The 12,232-nt window shown below is 35.7% G+C and overlaps 1 long non-coding RNA gene across 1 annotated transcript in view; it reads right to left on the bottom strand.

The window, feature by feature from the left end:
• Positions 1 to 414: 414 nt before the first annotated feature.
• Positions 415 to 12,232, bottom strand: part of LOC107213561 — a 41,288-nt gene continuing 29,470 nt past the window's right edge. Inside the window, exon 4 of the long non-coding RNA XR_001524753.2 lies at positions 415 to 1,801. This is a non-coding gene — a long non-coding RNA (uncharacterized LOC107213561). The remainder of the gene's footprint in view (positions 1,802 to 12,232) is intronic.

Genomic DNA, 12,232 nt, shown 5'->3' with positions numbered 1-12,232 from the left:
AAGAAAGAAAGAAAGAAAGAAAGAAAGAAAGAAAGAAAGAAAGAAAGAAAGAAAGAAAGAAAGAAAGAAAGAAAGAAAGAAAGAAAAGAAAGAAATGGTTTGTACCTTTTCTTACACTGTTCCCTAAACATCTACATTGGGCTGTAAGGGACAGTACAGATTGCGATCAGCCTCAATCTGACCCAGTCACAGATGTTTTAGGTTTCACACAGAAGGGAGACAGCATATTATTATTATTCAGATTCACCATGGAGTGTTTTCTTGAATAAAAGTCTGGAAGGAAGATTAAGCTTTGCTATCAGCCCAGAATGAATTAAATAGCATTTGCACTGCAGCACCAGACACTGCACATGCAGTGTTTGAGTGATATTCTCACAAACCAGTGCATTTCACTTATATCTCTAGGTACTTATTTTGTTGGGAAAAAAAAAAAATGGGTGAAGGGAAGAATGCCATATTCTAATAGTGTAAGTTTCTCTCAGTTCTAATTAGTGGTTATTTGAGAGATTCCATCTTACTCAAAATTCAGAAGAACAGGCACATATCACTGGATTATCTATGGAGTACAGAAATTGAGAACTGTAGACTGGATCCTTTCACCCTATATTGTCTTAGGGATGATATTGTCATCTTTATTTCTTTTTTTTCTTTTGTGTTTTTGGTCACTGTGAACAGCAAAAGCCTTCCACAAAATTTGCCTGAAACTGATGTGATATATTAAGGCTTAAGAATCTTAAAAACATACTACAGGATCACTACAGATCCCATCTAAGTACTACCCCAAAAGAATTTTTTGCTTTACCAGTTGAACATACAGATAATCAATGTTCTACATATGAATAATTTTAGTATGAAAACCTGATAGAAAAATATATTTACTGTACACTAATACTGTGCACTTCAGGAAGTCTCCACTGAATTTTCTAACCCTTTAACATAATTTTAATAAAGACTTCTATGAATTCCCCATTCCAATCTTTTGCTAATTAACTCTGAGAAAATGACACAGAGATCAGAAGAGAATATTAAATTACAAAGGAAGCAACCCTTACAATTTTGTAGTGCCTTATGGAACATGAATAACATTTCAACCAAGTCAGATCTATGAAAGTCACCTTGCAGAGGCTGAGCAGCAGGAATAAAACATGAACTACAGCCTTTAAAATATAGACTATCATTTAAAAATAGCATCTTTCAAGTAATATTTTGTATTAACATCCTTTCTGATATAGGAAAAATGATACTGTTTTAAGGCAGCCTTTAAAATTGGAAAGGAATGTGCATAGATATTTCTCAAAGTCTTTAAATTTCTTAGTAAAGTTAGACTTAGGCTCCTCCCAGAGTCTTATGCCAGAAGGAAGTCACGTTAGCCAGGGCAATACTTCTGCAAAATTTTTGATGGTCCAAAGTAAGACTGATCCAAGATGTTCTTAATTTCGAAATCAACAAATTTGAGGAAAATAATCTTTATTCTTCTATAGTAAATGTCAAAAATGAATTTAAATAAATAACTAGAAATGTTTATATCATTCTGTTATTTACTTTAAATTTCATTGTGGTGTTCATTAAGTTGGACTAGCAACACAAAAACTGGCTGCCAAAATAATTATAAAAACCTCTTTATTGCCAAATGGACATTAAATATTTCTCTCCTTCATTGCTGTGATTTAGATATCCCTTATCTTGTTGCCCTTCCTCACAACACCTTGTCAAGAATGATTCAGGAATTCCCAATAAATTATTCTTTTTCTTTTCCCTTTTTCTATTGAATGCTTCAACTGCTGCAACATTCTCATTGAACCTATAATAAAAAAGAACAACATTTTCACCAATAGAGCTGATAATAATAAATAACTTCAGTTTATGAATATAAAATGCAGTTTCCCTCAAATTATCAGTCTTATAAACTCTTCAGAGTCAAATATATTTTTTCCTTTTCTCCAGTCCTTCATTCTCTAATTTTATTGCTATTAAGAAAGAGTTTATACAAGCTAAATTAGACCTTAATTTACAAATTCCAAAATTCTATATTGGAAGACAACCACAATTTGATATTGCTTCCAGTAATAAATAATGTTTATTTTGGTTTTAAAATATAAATAAATTTGGCATAAATTCCCATTTTTTTAAAGTAAAGTGCACTTGACCAATTTAGGATTAGATTATTTTTTTAACACATTGTATTATATTAAAATCATTTGGCTGACCTTGGAAGTTTTTAGGTAAACATATTGCATAAATCTAAGAAACTCTGTCAGTAATTTGCTCATCAAGAATTATCAATTCTAACAGAAAATCTGAGAGCAACTATATAAATATTTTAATTCTGTGCCTCAACTTCTCATTTTAGTACTAGTATTAAATTTTAGATTGTTTTGTAAATAATATTCTAATCTCATGGTATATATACAGTGTTTAAGTTACTTTAATTAATGTTTGGTGTTGTTCTTTTTTTTAATTTTTGGAGAACTTTTTTCAGTTGCTTTAAACAAAACAACAAAAAAATTATCCTCAATTGTTCAAATTTCCAGTTATCAGCCTTCCAGGACACTTAGAAGTATCTACCTCCCAAATCACTAACAGATGTCATCATGCCAAATGAAGTAAAATGGAAACATAAGAAACCAAAATTTTACTGTAAAACATGTAAATCAGCATTTATCCTTTTGCTTCCTACATGTCATATGTACAAACAAGAAATGTGTGAAGGACACTGTTCATCAAGTCTGCTGTAACATTATGGCATAGAGTATAGAGTAGGTGTGTTTGTGAAACACTCCAGGGTGGAGATATCTCACGTTTGGACAAGTGGAAGAGAGTTTGGACATAATACACACATTGAAAAAATTATTTATGAAATATATTTTATGAGTGCAACATAGCTCTATTCCATATAAAAGTCTTACCTTGCATTTTATTTCATTTATTGGTACCAACATAAATGTCTGAAGAAGAAGCATAAATGTTTTTTCCCTGTCTTAATGGTAGCACCTACTAGTTGCTGTTGACATAAAGTGTGTCAGGTTCAATACAAGCACAGAAAGAAAAGTCAGTCCTTTCCATAAAGGTTTACACTCACAGTATAAAACAGAAGACAACCTATGAAATACTGCTACAAAATACTTAATCTAGCATTGCAAAATACTTTTATTCCTCCCACTAAATGGCAAAATAAAGGTTAATAATGGGATCTCTATTATTATTGTTGATACTAATTATTTTTATTTTTGTTATAACCACTGCTGCTTTTACTGCTACTGCTACTTCTATTTAAGCCTATATATAGCAGCTCACTAAAATAGGCTTTAACTGGAAGCAAGGAAATGTTGCACATCCATACTAACACATTAGGAATAATTTGTGTCCACCTGACCTACAGAAGGAAATTAATTTCTTATATATGGTATGTCTGTTCTGGTGCTGATAGGAAAAAGAAGAGATTCTGGGTTCTTCAGAAGGAGCAGGATGGCATGTATTGATCAGTATGCCATAGTTTAAATGCTGATAAAGGACTAAATGTTTTGAATACTTAAGTTCATGCTGCTAGTGGGACACATTTAGTGTCAAGGCAGTTGTATATTTGTACTTAGAGGAGGTAAATTAACATTTATAAAGGGATCTCTAAGTAAAACAGGAGCATACTCATTGGAATAATTTCTGTGGCCAGTAACATTTTGAGCACACTCTACTCCCTCTGGGAGAGGCAGAGAATTTAATTATCCAGCTGTTAACTTTTGTAGCAGATATAAACAGACTTAAAAGCAAATTGTTAGTCAATCTGATAGTATCTGTCCAGATAGATAATGATAATTTATTCTCTTTTCTTACTCTGTTTTTCCAGACTTGGGGTCATGAACTGAGCCTCATCAAAATGAATCCCAGAAGCAGAAAGTCTTGATCTTATGCCATTATCTAATAAATGTATTTTTAAACCTACACACTGTTCCTGCTTTTACCTACTTTAAATTATCATGATTACCTGCCTGCTTTATTTGATTTGTTCCTTCTTTTGGTCTGATCTTCACTGTAGTAAGCTACAGGAAATATTAATTCCTGTTTAAATAAAAACCAACATTTGCTTTTACCCATCTTTCAATCTTGGAAATCTTCTTCAATCTGCAGAAAGTTTGTGCAGCTTGGTCTATTGGATTCCACCTGCTGATGACAGAAATGGAGTTTTTCCTCAATTTATTGTAAAACCTATTGGAACACCCAGGTATCTAATGTGTAAAAGTAGGGAATGCTGCTTAAAGAGGTTGTTGGTGACCTTAGTGCTGCCACTGATGGACTGAGAATTTGCAAGCTTACAGACTCCTGAAGGAATAAGTTGGAGGAAGAGTAGGATCTCAAAGAAGTGACTGTTCCAGTCAGAGGAAAGATTGTGCATTTATTTCCTCTTTTACAGAAAAACTATTCAGCTTTTTTCTGACATGATTTAGACAATAAGCAGGAGCATAGGGAACAATAGTGTTTAAAACAGTAACTTTGTAAATGGTGGAGAAAGTGCTGCATTCCTCTTCCAGATCACAAGAAGTAAAATACAAGCAGATCTTTCAAGAGCTACATCTGAGAGAACCAGGGAAACCTTGTCAGGAACAGGTAACAATTAAAAGGTGGGCAAACCCACAGGGTCTCATCAGATCTTATGGATCTGGAGTACATTTATTGCTCTTCAGTCTCCCAGAATCAAGATGAAAGCTCACAGCAGACAGGCAGAAAGGATCTGGGAGAGCAGAAGTGTATGGGCTTTCATGGCAGGCAAAAGTTTAAAGACTTCAAAGGTTTGGGCATGACACAAGCTGAGACAGAAACAGGAGGATGTCCCCACAGTGGTGGGACAGTCTTTGAGAAACCTGATGTGGGGTGAAACAAAGTGTGTACGATGGATAAAAGCCTGAATGAGCACACCAATTTCTGTGCAAGAGATATTGATAAGCACAGCTGCCAGCTTCTGTGCATGTGAACAGTACGTTCAGAAATTCATTCCTGACAATGAGATAAGAATTACTGTTTATATTAAGAAGGACAGAACTAAAAAGAGAAACAAAGTACTCTATTTGAGGTTGTAAGTGGATGGGGAAAAATAGCCAGCAAATGAAAACAAATAACATAAAAATGTCTGAAAACAGTCTGAAATGGAAAAAGTATTAACCTTCCTACAGATATATACAAACAACTTAGGGGGTTAATGTTAATTTAGTTTCATTATAAATTTTAGAAAATTATATTAGTATGACTTAGTAATTACTATGGGACCAATTGTTACTTCCTTAGTTGGAGGGAGAAATGCTTTTCTCTTTGAAGAGTCTTGGTAAGTTCACAGGTCTGTTTAAACCCAATTATATTTTATTCCACCTGAACCAATATATCTGCACTTTTGAATTTTTTCATACAATATTCCTTTGAACATGGGTTTAAGATTAATTGAGATACACACAAGTATCTCTTGCAGAGATTGAAAAGTGAAGGAAAATTTGCACAATTAAATAATAGAAAGAAAAAAAGTATTAAGATAATGAAGCTACATGGCACAAAATGCAAGAGACAAAGATTGATCACAGCCTTTATTAATGATGTTCAAGAGGATATTCACTATCATCGGCTGCTTTTTCCAGCAATATAACTAGCATGGAGAAGAAACAGCACCTTGAAGGGAAACAGAAATGTTTATTTCTATTCCTATTGGGTACCAGGGTTAAGTCATTGCATGAAGAAAAATAAAACACTTCCAGGAAACAAGGAATGGCAAGAACCTTAGAATAAATTAGAAACCTAAGACAGCTTAAATCAACTGAAGTAATCCATATTTGTGTAGGCTAAATAAAGCTCTTTAGAGCAAAAGGTGTATAATAGAAAACTACAGTGTTACTTTCTTAAAATGCAAAGGTTTGGCTGGCAGTGCTGCTGATAAATACACTCCTCTTCTGGCTGTGGAACTGTCTTTCTGTGGAGTCTGAGGCACAAATGGGGCAGGGAGGTTGGGGGGAGCAATCAGGCCATGAATGAAGGCTGCAGAGTTTGAATCTTATTTTCTTCTCCCTCAAGGCATCTATTTTTATTTCTCATTTACTTGTCTAGTGCCTCAGAGAAAGTGCAGACAGTATGCTTAGTATATCAAAGCACGATCTGTCTGTGTTTTAATAATTACACTGTCTCTTGTAAAATAACTTTACAGTCGATTACCAAATTCTGCTTTCAGACAGCTCTGCTTTGCTTCTCCATGCAGAACCTTCACAGGTTGGTGGGAATGGCTCCATACCCTCACTTACTGCAACAGGGAGCATTAATAACTTCAGAGGTCAAACCTGTAGTAGTTTCTCTGTCTGTTTTAAATGTGAAATCCTAAAGAAGACATTGATCCTGACTCCAAAGAGCATTTTGCAGTCTGAGGGCCAAATTCCATCTAATCTTTCAGAAGCACCAGGCCCTGACAACAGCAGAGCTCACAACAAATGACAAAGACTGACAGGGCAAGGGATCTTCCCAGGCAAAACCAAACTGAGCAAAACAAAAAACCAAAACAAAACACAAAACCAAACCAAACCAAAAAACAACAACAACAAAAACCTGATAATATAAATAAAAATTAATAAAGACATGAGGCTCCTATGTGCTGACAATGTCTTCTTTAGAGTAAATTCTACAGATCCATACTTACAGCAAGATTTTCATTGTCATTAGGGCATAGTTTTATTGCTTTCTATATGACATGTGTCTACACTAGTTTTTTGCTACCTAAGTAGGGAGAATCAGGGAATTTAGTCACTGAATTATGACAGCACAGATTGTCTCCCAGAGCACTACTCTACAAATGCTGAACAAATTCATTCTGCTATAAAAGCAAGTTTATCTTGTTTAAATGTATTATCTTTGATGCTGCAGTATTTCAGGAATATGGTCACAGGGAAATAGTTCTCATGTTGCATTTTTTGTCAATTTGCAATCTAAGTATTTATGGAAAAGCACGATTTATGCATCATGTGCTTATAAATGTAAAAATGCTAATGCGTTTGCATTCTTCAAATTGAAAAAAAAAATGCAGGCAAAATTTCTCAGGGCTAGATCATTTCATTGACATATGCAATGTAAGAAGCATTTTACATTACTCACAGGACTGAACACTGCAAAGACTGTATAGATTTAGGAAACATCAAGAACATCAATCAGCATCATTTCTTTTAAGTCTGTTCTTAAGAAAAATAGAGCTAAAATATATTACATCAGCAGTAAGAGCAGCTCTTATAAGGCACATTAAAACATTTCAAGAAAAAGAATAAAGCAGATTAAAGAACACCCAAACTAACCAAACCCACAAAACAGTGATTTTTTTAAGTATATCATCACCTGTCACAGAACAAAAAGATATTTTTACAACCAAAACAAGACAAGAATGCTACCCATTTATATTTAGTCAGGATAAAACATGGACTTCTTAGAAGCATATGCAGCCATTTGCCTCTTTCTTGTACACTTTTGATTGGGAAGACATTAATTCTATTACTACAATGAGAAAGAAGGTGGCTGCTGGTGGAATTGCCGTTAAGTGCAGAGCATGCTGCATTTTCCCACAAAAGTACTCATATGTCACTTTTAGCTCGTAGAGTGATGATGATTCTTTTTGTCTTCTTAGTGTCACCATAAAATGGTGACTGAATAGTAATAATATCTAACAGTAGTCTTTTGAACTGACATCTGTCACATTTGCTGCATAGCCATTCCTCTGAGTTTTCCATGAGGACAGGATTTGACCAATGTAAGCTTGTTCCCCGTTAAGTATTCTTAAGATTAATTAGTTTCCTATATTTGAATTAGTATCTTATTTTTGCAGGCTAAGTATACATATTAGTGCCAAATGATAAAATATATTGATTTGGATAAGGCCAGTGAAGATAATGGTGATAAGAATGGAGATCCTCCAAAATACCTGCTCTGTGAGGAAAATGGCAGCGCAGGAGTCTTGCTGTTCTTTGGATATTTATAGCAAGTTATTCACAAAGTGTCTTACTTTGCCTGTGTTTCTCAAACCCCAGTCAGTCACTTTCCTGGTGAGCCCCAGCCATGCCAGCGTTAACTTCCAACTTCCATGACGGCTGGAGCACACACCCAGCAGTTTTATAGACCGTACATTATACTGGCAAATATATCTAAAGATACAATTTCTGTATCAGCAAAAGACATTAATTCTTGATGTAGTATTTCAGTGTGCCATTACATTTAATTGCCTTGGTTTTTTTTGATTTTCCCCTTTTGGAGGGGTAAGAGGTCTACTGTTAGCTTACAAAGACAAGTTCCTGGTATATGAACTTCACATATTTTTTGAGAAAAATCAGAAGACTGGTTGTCAGTTAGCTGTCTGCTTTCTCTGTTTTCAGCTTTTCTTCTGTATCAGCTTTTACCATTTGTCAAAGAGAATTTCTTTTAATTTTAAAAATCAGATTACTATTTTAGTGCAGTCCAGTCAAAGTAATTACATACACATTTTCCTTGTGTCAAAAAACACTATGAAAAATTTTGTAATTGGGAAAACATTTAGAAAAGACAAAAACAATAGCAAAAGGAATCAAAATTCATCCTTTACATTATACATGCAGAGAAACTGTTGTGAGTGCTCTGTGACAGAGAAAATGGAAGCATGTAAAAAATAAAATTAAAAAAATGTCAGTTTTCCCTAAAAATGCTGCAGACTTGCACCTTGCCTTAAACAAGACTTAAGCAGATTTCAGTTGTCTATATCTGACATTATTCCTCAAAAACAATGCTAAATGCAAATGACATCTAAAATCTTCCGGCACATTTGGCTACAGACTTTGTTCTGCACCCCTAACTCTAGTGCCCTAACCAAAACATCTTAATTAAGAGGACGGTAGCTCTAGGCTCCTTTGCAGTCTAGAGAGACAAGGATATACTTTTCTGGGACAAATTACACCATAGGCAGATGCTATTTTTCATTGTAGACTTTCTATATAAGTTCATTTTGGAGGAGTTTCAGATTTACCACCTGCTAGGTCCTACTAAACAGGTGTATGAAGATGTCACTGTTGCTTGCTACTTCCTATTCTGGTCCAACACAACTGCTTAGCAATGCTATTGTGGGGGTCTGTGTTACAGAGGAGGCAGAAATTTGTATAAAGATAGGATTAAGAGTTGAATGCTTCCTAGAAATAGGATTAAGAATTCAAGGCTTCCTACTGGGTAACTTCAGGGACTTTTGATTTTTCCTTTCACCTTTTGAGGCACCTAATACCTCCCACAATCTGGGAGACCACAAGTTCATCTTTAATATTCCCTGGATGCCAGATGGGACTGCACTATTCCAGCACCTAATGTCTTGAATGTTGATGTCCAATCTTGATGCAATCAACATCAGTGCCTGTATAGCAGGATGAAGGAAATTCTAACCACCAGATATATATATATATATATTTTTTTTTTTTTTTTTCTGGTGAGATGAGCATATTTCAGTGGGGAAGTAGAAAGAACATGTGATTACTTATGGGACTAGTTTAGTAATCACTATAGAAGTCAGTCAGTCAGTCAATCTTCTCTTGATGGAAGTGAATTTCCTTGGAGAGTTCTGGCTGGGATTGTGTGCTGTCTTTGTTTTTAAAAATATAATTTTACAAAAATATTTTCTATCATTTCATATGAACAGGAATTCCAGCAGTAATAACTAAACACTCTTTTTGGACTTGGTCTCCCGAGGAGAGGGGGGAGATAAAGCAAAAAGAAGGCCCTCTGCATGACTTCTGTAGTGACATTGTCCTTGACAATGGTCAAGGGAAGGGATGTCATTTATCTGGACTTCTTTAAAGCCTTAGATATGGCCCCCCACAACATCCTTCTCTCTAAACTGGATGGGTTCAATGCATGGACTGTTAGATGAATAAGAAAGTGGTTGGACAGTCACATCCAGAGGGTCATGGTCAACAGCTCAGCATCCCAAGGGACATCAGTGACAAGTGGTGTCCCTCAGGGTGTGTACTGGGACCAGTGCCATTTACTATCCTCATTAATGACACAGATAGAGGTATGGAATGAACCCTCAGCAAGTTTGCAAATGACATCAAACTGAGGTGCAGTGGACACACCTGGATGATGGGACACAATCTGGAGGGCCTGGATAAGCTTGAGAACTGGCCCATGGAGAATCTCATGCTGTTTAACAAGATAAAGTGTAAGGGGCTGCACCTGGGTTAGGGCAATGTCCAGTGTAAACTCAGGATGAACAGATCAAGAATAGCCCTGTCCAGAAGGAGCTGGGGGTGCTGGTGGATGAGAGACTGCACGTGAGTTGGAAATGGGCATTTGCAGCCCAGAAAACATCTTTGGCTGCATCAAAAGCACTGAGGGCAGCAGGGTGAGGAAGGGGATGCCTCCCCCTCTGCTCTGCTGAGACCCCACCTGCTGCCTCCAGCTCTGGGGTCCCAGCACAGGAAGGACATGGACCTGTTGGAGCCAGTCCAGAGGAGGCCACCGAGATGATCAGAGGGACAGATCACATTTCTTGGAGAAAAGGCTGAGAGAATTGAGGTTGCTTAGCCTGGAGAAGAAAATGTTTATGGATGACCTAATTGTGGCCTTCCAGCACCTGAAGGGAGCCTATATGAGAAATGGGGCAAAACTCCTCACAAGAGTGGCAGTAAAAGGGGGAATGGGTTCAGACTGAAAGAGTGTGGGTTTAGATTAGATATTAGGAAAAAATTCTGTACTGTGAGAGTGGTGAGGCACTGGAACTGGCTACTCAGAGAGATTGTGGATGCCCCATCCTTGGAGACATTCAAGGCCAAATTCAATGCAGCTTTGAGCAAGCTGATCTAGCAAAAAGTGCCCCTGCACATGGTTAGAAGTAGATGATATTTAAGATCCTTTCCAACCCAAGCCATTGTAAAATTCTGTAATCCTATGATCCTATTTCAGTGTTTGAGCTATATGACTTCTCCTCATGTCCATATCTCTGCAAGCAAGCTGAGTAGAAACTGAGATTCTTTCAAATGTGATATCACAATATTCCTTTCTAAGCATTATATCCCCGCTCCCAGAATTTAAGTTTCAATACTTATTTGTCAGATAAAAAGTTCTGTTTTAAAGAGTCTACTTAAAATGAAAAGAAATGAAAATATGAGTAAAAATTTGTAAAATGTCATGGATATACTGGATAGTAGGATCTGATTAATACTGCTTGTTGTGTAGGGATTTTTTGTAAACAATTACTGTATTTGATGCTATTTAAGAATCTTTCACACACCTAGAAATTATGCTTTCCTGCTTTTTGAAGTATATGAGAGAACCTGAAATGACATTTCTATTGCATCTAAACTAATGGGTACCAAGATATTTTTGGATTCATCTGTATTCAGGGGGATGCAACATTCTCCTCTGTCTGTCTTCCTTTTATAACTGCAATTATAAACTCTTCCACTTTCTTTCTATTTCCAAAAATTATTAAAGAAAAATGGTTGAGAAGATTTTTTTTTCCTCCTTTCCTTCTTTTCTTCTTTGTGTTCTTAAGGCAATACTCTAAACCTTGTCCATTGTAAATCATTCCTGCTTCAGTGAAGCTGTTCTTCCTTGCATGCACACTTTAGGTCTGAGCTGCTGTTTCCAAGAATATTACAAAGGGTGACGGTTTTGTGCAGCCTTTGCACCAACTAGACAATAAAAACCTAGAAACCCCTCAGAAACTGAAAGTATCACCCTTCAAACACTCATAACTGCCTGCAATTTAATTATTTTTAGAAGAAAAATCAGGATTTATTAAAAGAAAAGGGAAATAAGAATGATCCTAGATCCAATACTATAATTCTCACCTGATTTTGATGGGTATATACAAAAATAGAATGGAACTTGCTGAGAATTGCTTGTAAAATTGTATTTATGTTTTGTTCAGAAGGTCAGAAGTTACCATAAAGAAGAGGGAGAAACTGTAACTTTTCAAATACTTCATTGAATACACAGCCCTTTAATGTATTACCAACTAATAACAGAGAGAGAAACAAAAATAGTGTAACATACTAACCTATAAATCAATTAGTCTTATTGTGAGGAAAAATAAACAGGAGGTATTTTCTTAAGAAAACAGATAGACATCAATATTTTGGTGTGCTGTGAGAATTGATAAATTGCTTTTATCTTCAATAATGGAATTCACCTACATGCAAGTTTTCAGGAACTGATTGGCTTCAGCTATTCTTTCGAACATCTAAGACAAACCATGGACATAAAAAGCTTGTGA

Source organism: Parus major, chromosome 1 (assembly GCF_001522545.3).
Source record: "Parus major isolate Abel chromosome 1, Parus_major1.1, whole genome shotgun sequence".
In the NCBI taxonomy this organism is placed as follows: domain Eukaryota; kingdom Metazoa; phylum Chordata; class Aves; order Passeriformes; family Paridae; genus Parus; species Parus major.
The sequence above is the reverse complement of the archived record's forward strand: the minus strand, read 5'-3'. Positions and strand labels throughout refer to the sequence as shown.